At 49.3% G+C, this 12,489-nt stretch overlaps 2 non-coding genes across 2 annotated transcripts; one reads left to right on the forward strand and one right to left on the reverse strand.

Annotated features, from left to right (window-relative positions):
• Positions 1–941: 941 nt before the first annotated feature.
• TRNAV-CAC (transfer RNA valine (anticodon CAC)) lies at positions 942–1,014 on the forward strand. The gene has a single exon. It is a non-coding gene; the product is annotated as a tRNA-Val (tRNA).
• A 321-nt stretch (positions 1,015–1,335) lies between these two features.
• TRNAL-AAG (transfer RNA leucine (anticodon AAG)) lies at positions 1,336–1,417 on the reverse strand. The gene has a single exon. It is a non-coding gene; the product is annotated as a tRNA-Leu (tRNA).
• Between the last annotated feature and the right edge of the window lie 11,072 nt (positions 1,418–12,489).

Consider the following 12,489-nt stretch of genomic DNA (forward strand, 5'->3'; position numbering starts at 1 on the left):
CACCTCGCCCTCCCAGAGTTCTGGAATTACAGGTGTGAGCCACCACGCCAGACCAGTTCTTTGTTTTTTGTTTCTTGGGGTTTTCTGTTTGTTTATGTGTTTTTTTCTTTGCTCGTTTTTAACGGACAAGATATTTAAAGAGACACTTCACACAGTAAGATAAACACATGAGCCATAAACCCATGAAAGGGTGCCCATCTTTTCTTATCAGCTGAATGCAAACTTAAACCATAAGGAATACTACATACCCATAAATGGCTAGAAGTTAAAAAAGTAATAATCAATGAAAAGTGCCAAATGTTGCCAAGGGTGTAGCCTTCATAAGGCTTGCACATTGTTGATGGGAGGAAATTACCCTAAATGTCCGACAGCAGTGGCTGCTAGGAAAATCTAGAGTTCTACCAAACAATGGAACAATAACAATGGTGTTTTAGGCTACTTCCTCTTTCATTCCACTCCAATTTCTCTAGACCCACGAACTTCAGCTCTACTCACGAACGCATGTCCTCATATTCCCCAAGCAGCTTCTTCTAAATGTCTCTCCTCTTTGAAAATGGTGCCAGCGCGCCCCTGCTGTTCAACCCCCATGCCCACTGTTGCTGCCACATCCTCTCTCAAGACTCCCGTGTCCACTTATGCCACCACATTGCACATGAAAACTTCCTTTTCTTGTTTCTTTCTTTTCTCTCTTTCGAGACAAGATCTTGCTCTGTCGCCCAGGCTGGAGTGCAGTGCTGCAATCATAGCTCAGTGCAGTCTGGACCTCCCGGGCTCCAGCCGTCCTCCCGCCTCAGCCTTCCAGGTGCTGAAACGTCCTTTTTTTGTGTGTTCATGCTCATTAACAAAGCTCAAAGGGACGCATGGAGGAAGCTCTGAATTATGAGAAATAAAATACGGCCCTGTGTGGTGGCTCATTGTGATGGCACAGGCATCCCATGCAGGTTTCCGTAGTGTAGTGGTTATCACGTTCGCCTCACACGCGAAAGGTCCCCGGTTCGAAACCGGGCGGAAACACCTCCTCCTGCTTTTTACCTTATTACCTCAGATTTGTTACGCTGAGGACTTGCCTACAACACTCCACCGCTATCTCCACCTGGTTAAGGAAAAAAGGCTATCAAGGGTATTTATACCTTTGCCTTTCCGCCTCAACCATTGGAACCTGGGACGAACTGAACCCACTTCACTTGCTGTGGACACCAGCGCCGACGAACTTCGCACAAAGCCCGTCCACTGGACAGCTGCGCGCTGCCAAATGGAATCCAGATCCCGAGCAAGGGTGCGGCCCAGGGAGAGTTCCAACGAACTGGGGGACAAAATGGGCAAACCACAACAACCTGGCAGCGGTGGGATTCGAACCCACGCCTCCGAAGAGACTGGAGCCTTAATCCAGCGCCTTAGACCGCTCGGCCACGCTACCTTCTTCCGGGGGTTCACCTGCATCTTTTCCTTCCTTATAAAACATCCCCAGGGTTCCCGGGCCAACAAGGCGTTGGGGCGAATCCACAGGGCATCGCAGAACCACCGCCTTCCAGCAGGATTCGCAGGCCAGAGGCACCGGCTGGGAAACCGCTCCACCAGCGCCCCAGCAGAGAAGATTCGCGAGGCGCAGGCCTCGGAATTTGCTTTGGGGGCCACTCAGAAAGTCACCCACATTGGCCCTCTTTGGGGAGGCGGCGTGAGAGGAGGGGAAGCCTTCTGCATTCTTTACTTTAAAGAAAGATAAAAAAATAAACCAGGGCAGACCCCGTCAGTTCGGGGCCGCGTAGTCCTGCAAAGTCTCACTCTGTGCCCCAGGCTGCAATGACACGATCTCGGCTCACTGCAACCTCCGCCTCCCGGGTTCAAGCAATGCTCCCGCCTCAGCCTCCCAAGTAGCTGAGATCACAGGCGCACACCACCACGCCCGGCTAATTTTTGTATTTTTAGTAGAAACGGGGTTTCACCATGTTGGTTAGGCTGGTCTCGAACTCCTGACCTCATGATCCACCCTTCTCGGCCTCCCAAAGTGCTGGGATTACAGGCGTGAGCCACCGTGCCCGGCCAATAAAAAAGTATATTAAACTATCAAGAGAAAAAAAACAACAGGCCAGAAACGTAAGGTCTGTTTCTGCATTCTCAGTTCTGTTCCACTGGTCTATATGCCTATCTTTATGCCAATAACATTCATCTTGATTACTGTAGCTTTATTTTATTTATCTATTTATTTATTTTTTGAGACGGAGTCTCGCTCTGTCGCCCAGGCTGGAGTGCAGTGGCGCGATCTTGGCTCACTGCAAGCTCCGCCTCCCGGGTTCACGCCATTCTCCTGCCTGGTTACCAGAATACCCGTCTCTACTAAAAATGCAAAAACAAAATTAGCTGGGCGTGGTGGCGGGCGCCTGTAGTCCCAGCTACTCCGGAGGCTGAGGCAGGAGAATGGCGTGAACCCGGGGAGTTGGAGCTTGCGGTAAGCAGAGATGGCGCCACTGCACTCCAGCCTGGGCGACAGAGAGAGACTCTGTCTCAAAAAAAAAAAAAAAAAAGAAAAAAGAAAAGAAACTCCCGGGCTCAAGTGATCCTCCTGCCTCAGCCTCCCAAAGTGCTGGGATTACAGGCATGAGCTACTGTGCCCAGTCTGTTTTGTTGTTTAAGATTGCTCAAGATTTTTCTACATACAAGGATCATTTTTCTCTGCTAATAATGACTGTCTTACTTCTGCTTTTCCTGTCTTGTGCCTTTAGCTTCCTTTTCTCACCTCCAGTACTCCGTGAAATACAAATGGTGAGGGTGATATCCTTGTCATCTTCCAAAGCTTAAGGAGGCCTTTTCACCATAATGTTACTGGAAAGAGGTCCCAATCCAGATTCCAAGAAAGGACTCTTGAATCTCGAGCAAGAAAGAATTTGGAGGCCTGTAATCCCAGCACTTTGAGAGGCTGAGGTGGGTGGATCACCTGAAGTCAGGAGTTCGAGACCAGCCTAATCAACATGGTGAAACCCCATCTCTACTAATAATACAAAAGTCATCCGGGCATGGTGGTGCATGCCTGTAATCCCCACTACTTGGGAGGCTGAGGCCGGAGAATCGCTTGAACCCGGGAAGGCGGAGGTTGCAGTGAGCCGAGATCACACCATTGCCCTCCAACCTGGGTGACAAGAGCAAAACTCCATCTCCCCCCGAAAAAAAGAATTCGGGAAGTTCATAAAGTGAAAGCAAGGTTATTAAGAAAATAAAGGAGGCCGGGCGCGGTGGCTCACGCCTGTAATCCCAGCACTTTGGGAGACCGAGGCAGGTGGATCATGAGGTCAGGAGATCGGGACCATCCTGGCTAACATGGTGAAACCCCGTCTCTACTAAGAATACAAAAAAATTAGCCGGACGTGGTGACGGGCACCTGTAGTCCCAGCTACTCAGGAGGCTGAGGCAGGAGAATCGCTTGAACCTGGGAGGCGGAGGTTGCAGTGAGCCGAGATCGCGCCACTGCACTCCAGCCCGGGCGACAGAGCGAGACTCCTTCCCAAAAAAAAAAAAAAAAAAAAAAAAAAAGGAAAGAAAAGAAAAAAAAAGAAAGAAAATAAAGGAATAAAAGAATGGCTACTCCACAGGGAGAACAGCCCCCAACAGCTGCTGTTGTCCATTTTTATAGTTGTTTCTTGATTATATGCTAAACAAGGGGTGGATTATTCATCAGTTTTCCAGGAAAGGGGTGGGCAATTCTCAGAACTGGGGGTTCCTTCTTGTTTTAGACCATATAGGGTAACTTCCTGGCATTGCCATGACATCTGTAAACTGTCATGGTGCTGGTGGGAGTGTCTTTAGCATGCTAATACATTATAATTAGCATGTAATGAGCAGTGAGGATGACCAGAGGTAGCTTTTATCCCCATCTTGGTTTTGATGGGATTTGGCCGGCTTCTGCACTGCATGCTGTCTTATCACCAAGGTCTTTATGACCTGTATCTTGGGCTGACCTATCTTATCCTGTAACTTAGAATACCAGACTTACTAGGAATGCAGCCTAGTAGGTCTCAGCCTTTTTTTATTTTACCCAGCCCTTATACAAGATGGAGTCACTCTGGTTTAAATGCCTCTGACAATAAGAATAATGTTCACTATAAGTCTGCTGTAAATGTACTTTATCAAATTGAGGAATTTTCCTTCTATTCTTAGTTTTTTAATTTCTTTTTTGTCATAAAAAACATGACTTTGCCAAATGCGTTTCTGTGTCTATTACAATGATCTTGTGGGCTGGGTTGTGGGGATGGCGGAGAAATGGGGAGACGTTGGGCAAAGACTATGAAGTTTCAGTTAGACCGGATGGAAAAGTTCTAAAGAGCTATTGTATAGCATAGTGACTACAGGTAATAATAATGTGTTGTATTCTCAATGAAAAGAGTCAGGCGCCTGCCTGTAATCTCAGCTACTCAGGATTGCTAAGGCAGGAGAATCGCTTCAACCCGGGAGGTGGAGGTTTCAGCGAGCCGAGATCACGCCACTGCACTCCAGCCTGGGTGACAGAGTAAGACTCCTTCTCAAAAAAAAAAAAAATAGAGTTCGTAAGTTCATTTTGAATGAATACCTGGCATGTAGAAGGTGCTTAAACAAAGAGCAGATAACATTTAAAAAGCATCAGGAATATTCTTATAGGATGTAGATTTTCAGATCCAAATGCCAGCAGTTCATTCTGGTCGATGAGAGGAAAATATTTTGCATTGAGGCTATCCCAGGAAAGCAAGGACACAAGGCCACGGGGAGCAAACAAGGACCATGACAACTTCTGAGAAAAATAAGTTTTTAAAGAGAAGCCCCTGCCATTTGGAAGCTAACGGGCACTCACAGCCTGCTGGACATAAGCAGCCCCGCAGAATACAGCCCTGGACAGGGCTACTCGGAGGCCGAGATTAAATTAGACCACGCGAGGCTACTTCGTCACTGCATCGAAGCAGGGGTGGAAGCAAGCTCACTGCACCAGCCACAAAGCACCAGACATCCCACCCAGACAAAACCAGTGGCTGTTACTTCTTCACCAATGACAGCTTTAAAAAGCCGCTCCTGCCAGTCACGGTGGCTCACGCCTGTAATCCCAGCACTTTGGGAGGCGAAGGTGGGTGGATCACCTGAGGTCAGGAGTTCAAGACCAGCCTGGCCAACATAGTGAAAACCCGTCTCTACTAAAAACACAACAAATTAGCTGGGCATTGTTGCAGGAAGTCAGGGACCCCGAATGGAGGGAACAGCTGGAGCTGCAGCAGAGGAACATAAATTGTGAAGATTTCATGGACATTTATCAGTTCCCCAAATTAATACTTTTATAATTTCTTACGCCGGTCTTTACTGCAATCTCTGAACATAAATTGTGAGGATTTCATGGACATTTATCAGTTCCAAAATAATACTTTTATAATTTCTTATGCCCGTCTTTATTTATTTATTTATTTATTATTTTTTTTGAGACAGAGTCTCGCTCTGTCGCCCAGGCTGGAGTGCAGTGGTGCGATCTCAGCTCACTGCAAGCTCCGCCTCCCGGGTTCACGCCATTCTCCTGCCTCAGTCTCCCGAGTAGCTGGGACTACAGGCGCCCGCCACCACGCCCGGCTAATTTTTTGTATTTTTAGTAGAGATGGGGTTTCACCATGTTGGCCAGGATGGTCTTGATCTCCTGACCTCGTGATCCTCCCGCCTCGGCCTCCCAAAGTGCTGGGATTACAGGCGTGAACCACTGCGCCCGGCCGAAAGAAACCTTTCTTTCACACCAGCCTTCCAGGGCTAGGAAAGTCTTCTGAAAATCCCGGTACAAAGAAATCTGCACAAAGATAAGCCTCCATGTATTACTAACTGTAATGACTTTGGTCCTGCTGCAGGAAGAACCAAGAAGATCAATGGAGTGGAACTGAAGCAATAAAGAGACTCGAATGTGCTTGGGAATTGAGCACATGGTAATGGCGGCGTTTCAGTGGAGAGAACAGAGTTACCTGTGTAATAGAAAACCAAGTCAAAAGGAAGAAAAATTAATGGTGGAGATAATTTTGTTTTTACCCAAAAATAAAAAATAAAAGCCGGGCACGGTGGCTCATGCCTGTAATCCCAGCACTTTGGGAGGCTGAGGTGGGCGGATCACCTGAGGTCAGGAGTTCAAGACCAGCCTGGCCAACGTAGTGAAACCCCATCTCTACTAAAAATAGAAAAATTGGCCAGGCATGGTGGTGTGTGCCTGTAATCCCAGCTACTTGGGAGGCTGAGGCAGGAGAATTGCAGTGAGCTGAGATCGTGCCACTGCACTCCAGCCTGGACGACAGAACAAGACCCTGTCTCAAAAAAATAAAATAAAATAAAAATAAAAAATAAAAAAATAAGGAAAGTGGGACTGCATGGGACTGGAGGGAGAGAGGTGGGTTAGAGCAAGTTTGGTTTTTTCCCTTTCCCTTGGTCAGCAAACTACCCTCAGGCCAAATCCAGCCTGCAACCTATTTCTCTCCAGCCCAGCGAGCTAAGAACATTTTTTACTGGTTAGAAAATAAAAAGAATAATATATCATGACATGTAAAAACTAGATGAAATTCAAATGTTGGTGTCTGTGAGTCAAGTCCCATTGGCACACACGTCCCATTGGCACACAGCCCCTCCCTCTCGTTATGTGTCACCTTTACTGGCTTTGGCACCAAACGGGCAGACGTGGGTACTTCCGACAAAACTGAAAAGATTCCGTATGTGGCCCTTGCAGAGAAAGCTTGCAGACCCTTGCTTTAGAGACAGGAGGTATGAGAGTTTAGGCTTTGGTGTGGGTGGCTGGGGAGGTCCCCTGGTTCAGGAAATGGTGATTCCAAGGGCGGTTGCTGTCTGGGTGCTGGTGCTGTCCTCCTCCTCTGTCCACCCCATATCTAATGCATTCTGAGCGCTCGCTGGGCAGTCAGTGCAGGGCGGGACGACAGTCACGTGTTGCTTCCCAAGACATACAGTCACGGGCCCCTTAACAACAAGGATGCATTCTGAGAAATGGTCATTAGGTGGCTCTTGGAAGGTGCACCTCATTTACCCCTAGGCTGGGTGGCATAGCCCGTCGCTCCCACGAGTGACGTCTGTGCTACGACAGTACCATGGCTATGACATCCCTAGGCCATAGGAATTCTTCAGCTCCGTCATAGTCATGGGACCACTGTCATGCATGTGTCCCTCCTTGCCTGGAAGGTCGCTGTGCAGCGCATGACGGCACTCCCATGTCAGCGGGTGCCTCGCTGGCCCATCTCCTGCCCCTGCTCACTCTGTCTGCCACCTTCCAGCAGCTCCCAGCCCTAAAGCCATCCTGATGCTGCTTTTCCGCCATTTCTTCCTCTGTGCATGTTACCCCAAACTCCACAGGGACTGCTGCTTGCTTGACATGCATTCTGGAACCTTCTGGGATCCTGTCCCAGTGCCCCCGAGCAGAAGTGGCAAGCAAGGGCCAACTCAGCCCAGGCGCTGCCTCTGTCCAGGCCCTCTGTCCAGGTCGACAGGCATCTTCCCCTCCCCAGGGGGAGTGCAGGCTCCAGATGAGTTTCTGTCTCCCCAGCTGAGAACCTTTGTCTTGGTTCTGGTTGCTGTAACACAATACCATATGCTGGGCTGCTCAACGAACATTGATTTCTCACAGTTTTGCAGGCTGGAAGTCTAGATCAGGGTGCAGCACACTGGAGTTCTTGGTAAGGATCCTCTTCCTGATTTCTGCCCAGCTGCCTTCTCACTGTATCCCCACGAGAGAGGGAGAGGAACCAGCTCTCAGTCTCAGTTCTGTCTCCCCGTGAATCTGAGAGTGCGCTGAGGCCGGGAACCTTCATCCCCTTAGCACCTAGACAGGATGTGGGACAGGAGTTAGGCACATAAATAAATGAATGAATGAATGGAAAGAAAATATATGATTGGTAATAATCCTTCATTCATTCAACAAGCCAACCCTGCACAGTCCTCACTCTCAGCTGGGGACATCCGTTGCAAAAGTTCAATCACCTCTGGCCCTGGCCAGTCCCAGGTGGCACCTCAGCTGTCACCAACCTGTCCCCTGACAGTGCCCTGGATGAGGCCACCACACCTCCCTCCTGACTCACAAGCATGGGGCTCTTCTAGCAGCCCTACTTGACTACTCTTGGATCTGTGGGGCTTTTGGTTCTCTGAAAGTCACTCTCTCGTTTATCAAAGGGGGACTTCATGTTCCACCTTTGACCCACGACTCTTTTGTACTATTTGCAAGACTCTGAGGCTTTTTTTTTTTTTTTTTTTGAGACAGGGTTTCACTCTTTTTGCCCAGGCTGGAGTGCAGTGGCATCATCTCAGCTCACTGCAACCTCTGTCTCCCAGGTTCAAGTGATTCTCCTGCCTCAGCCTCCTGAGTAGCTGGGATTACAGGCACCCGCCACCACGCCTGGCTAATTTTTTGTATTTTTAGTAGAGAGGGGGTTTCACCATGTTGGTCAGGCTGGTCTTGAACTCCTAACCTCCAGTGATCCACCTGCCTCAGCCTCCCAAAGTGCTCAGATTACAGGTGTGAGCCACCATGCCCAGCCGAGTCTGAGCCCTTTTAAAGATGGGTGGCCATGGACTACCAGTCTGGTGAAAGTTATGGACTCCTCAGAATAATGCTTTCTTTCTGTTTGTTTTTGGTTTTGGTTTTGGTTTTTTGAGACAGGGTCTTGCTATGTTGCTAAGGCTGGAGAGCAGTGGTAAGAACCTAGCTCACTGCAGCCATGACCTCCTGGGCTAAAGGGATCCTCCCACCTCAGCCTCTCAAGTAGTTGGGGCTACAGGTGCATGCCACCATTTCTGGCTAATATTTTGCATTTTTTGTAGAGATGGGGTCTCCCTATGTTGCCCTTGCTGGTCTCAAACTCCTGGCCTCAAGCGATTCAAATACCTTGGCCTCCCAAATAGCTGGAATTACAGCTGTGAGTCACACTGCCAGGCCAATTACCATAATTTTTAAGTACTAATGAGCATAAGTGATATTTCAAAGTGCCTACAAGAACTATGATTTGACATGTGATATGAAAGGATCTGTGATTTCTTTGTGTTTTGCCGGTGTATGAGACAGAGTCCGCCTCTGCTGCCCAGGCTGGAGTGCAGTGGCACAACCTTGGCTCACTGCAGCCTCCACCCCTGGGGCTCCTGCGATCCTCCCGCCTCAGCCGCATCTGTGATTTCCATTAGCAATAAAGGTCCTGTTAATTCCACTGTGGATTGTAGCCTCCTTTCTGAATGGAAAACCCTATTTCAGTTCGTGATTAGGAAAAATATGAGTTCTGCTATTGTTCCCACCCAGATTCACAGATCTCCTGTTATCCCCGCCCCCTAGGAAAGGGAATCTTTCGGCCTTCTCGGGGCCAGGCCTTCACCTCCGCCTACAGGCAGGAGATGGCGCCAACAGCAAGAGGTTCCTTCTGACTGTGGCCTATAATTAGGTCAAGTGGCAGCATAGGTTGACGTGCAAGCAGGGACTAAGTCTGCGGATGTGACTTGCATGAGGTGGGCATGACTGTGCTACGAGCATAACTAAGAACATCTTCATGTAAGTGAGCGGGTGTTTTATGAGAGAGTGCACTAAGATGGGAAATCATCCACAGCATCCACTAAAATAGAGTTTGGAGGCCTTAAGTCTGTGCACACATCCGCCCGCGGTGTCCGGGGAGAGAGCGAAGTGCCGGGTCCCTGCGAAGGTGCAGTTCCTGGAGGAGGCCCTCAGGCTCTCAGGACAGCGGATGCTGGGACTCCACATTCTCCTTCTGCTTTTCCCCTGGTCGCCTGTCACCCGTGGCAAGTGTCTCTCCTGTTGTTGTTGTTTTTATAAATAGAAACAAGGTCTCATTATGTTGCCCAGGCTGGTCTCAAACACCTGGACACAATCAATCCACCCACCTCTCCCTCCCAAAAGTTCTGGGACTTCAGGTGTGAGCCGACGCACCCAGCCCTGTTCTATTTCTGATTATAATCCTGAGCTTTGTCCATGTGTCCCTTTAAGCTTGGCTAATGGTGCTGAGCACATAAGAAAAGGAACTACCAGACTTGGAAGGCTGAGGCAGGAGGATCGCCGGAACCCAGCAGTAGCAGACCAGCCTGTACAACGTACGGAGACCCCATTTCTACTAAAACATAGAAGAATAAAAATCAGCCAGGTGTGGTGGCGGGCGCCTGTAGTCCCAGCTCCTCGGGAGGCTGAGGCAGGAGAATCGCTTAAACCTGGGAGGCGGAGGTTGCAGTGAGCGGAGATCATGCCATTGCACTCCAGCCTGGCGACAGAGCGAGACTCCATCTCAAAAAAAGAAAAAAATATATAGAATTTTGGCCCATTAACTACACTAGATATTTATTTCTCTATATAATCATTATGATGTTATACAGAGATTGAGCCACAAGGATAATCTTGCAATGGGGAAAAAAAAAATCTGACTCTAAATGTTCAACAACAGTGGCTGCTTAGATATCTAGAGTTCTTCCAAACACTGGAACAATAAAAATGGTGTTGTGGGCTGTTTTCTTCTTCCCGCTGATACCAATCATGCTCCGGTCTGGTTGTGGTATACAGGGAGTTCCGGCGGGCCCAGGTCGCCTCTCCTCCTGCAGCCCTGGGCCCGGGCTCCGCTGCGTCTGGCGCTGCAAGACCTGCGCGCCGAGATCCCGGGGCGAGGGACCCTGGGCAGCGCGATCTGCACAGCGCCAAGCCTGCATCGCGCCCCCGCCAGGACCAGAGCCGCGCCGCGGTGGAGTCCTGAGCGCCCCCAAGTGGTCACGTGTGCGGCGGCGACCCAAGAATTTGAAAGAGTCGCGGAAAACTGCACTCGTCATAGAGCATCTGAAGGTTCCTAGAGGGAGCTGTGAACGGTTAACAAAAAACACGGCCATAGGGTCCCCTGGTGGCGTTTTGAAGGGCGACCCCTCCCCTACCCCCGCGTGGCCTGTGGCTCTTTGTTTACAATTTCATAAAGGCGAAAAATAAAATGTAGAAATGAGCGGCATCACAGTACCTTTGTTGAGTATTTTTTTCTTTTTCTTTTTACTATGGAATCTTTCCAGCGAAGTTAAGTACTTTTTAAAAGGCAAGTTAGAAAACACAATGCAAAGTATTCTTATTAAAACATAGCTCGGGGCCGGGCGCGGTGGCTCACGCCTGTAATCCCAGCACTTTGGGAGGCCGAGGCGGGCGGATCACGAGGTCAGGAGATCGAGACCATCCTGGCTAACACAGTGAAACCCCGTCTCTACTAAAAATACAAAAAAATTAGCCGGGCGTGGTGGCGGGCGCCTCTAGTCCCAGCTACTCGGGAGGCTGAGGCAGGAGAATGGCGTGAACCCGGGAGGCGGAGCTTGCAGTGAGCTGAGATCGCATCACTGCACTCCAACCTGAGCAACAGAGCGAGACTCCATCTCAAAAACAAAAACAAAACAAAACAAAACAACCAAAAAACAAACAAACAAAAAGAGCTCGGCTAGGCGCGGTGGCTTACTCCTGCAATCCCAGCAGTTTGTGAGGCCTAGGCAAGAGGAGTTCGAGATCAACCTGGGCAATATGGCGAAACGCGTCTCTACAAAAAATACCAAAATTAGCCAGGCGTGGTGGTATGCACCCGTGGTTCTAGCTGCTCCGGAGCCTGAGGTGGGAGAATCGCTGGAGCCCAGGAGGTCGAGACTGCAGTGAGCTGTGTTTGTGCCACTACAGTCCAACCTGGGTGGCAGAGCAAGACCCCGTTTGAAAAATAAATAAATATGTAAATAAATAAGTAAATAAGTAAATAACATAGCTCGTCGAGCTGAGTAGGGTGGCACACGCCTGTAATCCCAGCTACTCAGGAGGCTGAGGCGGGAAGATGGATCGAGCCCAGGAGGTTGAGCCCAGGTTGGGCTAAACTGCGTAAACCACCCCCAACCCCTGCCTCAAATATATATATATATAAATATAAGACAAATAAGTTAAAGTATCCATGAAAATAGTCTTAAAAGCTCTAAAACAAAATAATAGCAATATGTGTGGCATGGTTGAGGACGCTTTTTATGTTCTTTAAGCTCATTTACTCCACTTTTTCTTCTTAGGTGTGTCTAATTATTCCACAATGAGCACATGTTAATGAAAAAGGTTTAGTGTCTAAACATAGAAATAGGAAATCCTCCGGAACGGAAAGAACAGGCTGGAGGGGACCGAACAGAGCCTGGCACGTGCTCCAGGAGCGCCTCGGGGGCTGAGCGCTGGTAGAGGCGGCCTCTGTCTCCCGATCACTCTGCAACACAACGGGATGCCCACCTAGCCTGAGGATGCCAAGTGGACACAGGAAGCCAGCGTGGCCACACAGCAATGAGGAAGCACAGGACCCCCCTCATCCCCTCCCAGGGGCTTCTTTCAACAAGTTACAAATACAAAGACAGGTAAGGAACTTGGAAAGGCTTTTCTGCTGGGAGGCTCTACCGTATTTGGTTCTCTGGCCTGAAAACTGTCATAGGGAGAACTCGAAGGTGGCCCCCAAGATTCCCACCCGGCGCACACGCCCTGTAGACCAC

This window comes from Pan paniscus, chromosome 4 (assembly GCF_029289425.2).
Source record: "Pan paniscus chromosome 4, NHGRI_mPanPan1-v2.0_pri, whole genome shotgun sequence".
NCBI lineage: Eukaryota > Metazoa > Chordata > Mammalia > Primates > Hominidae > Pan > Pan paniscus.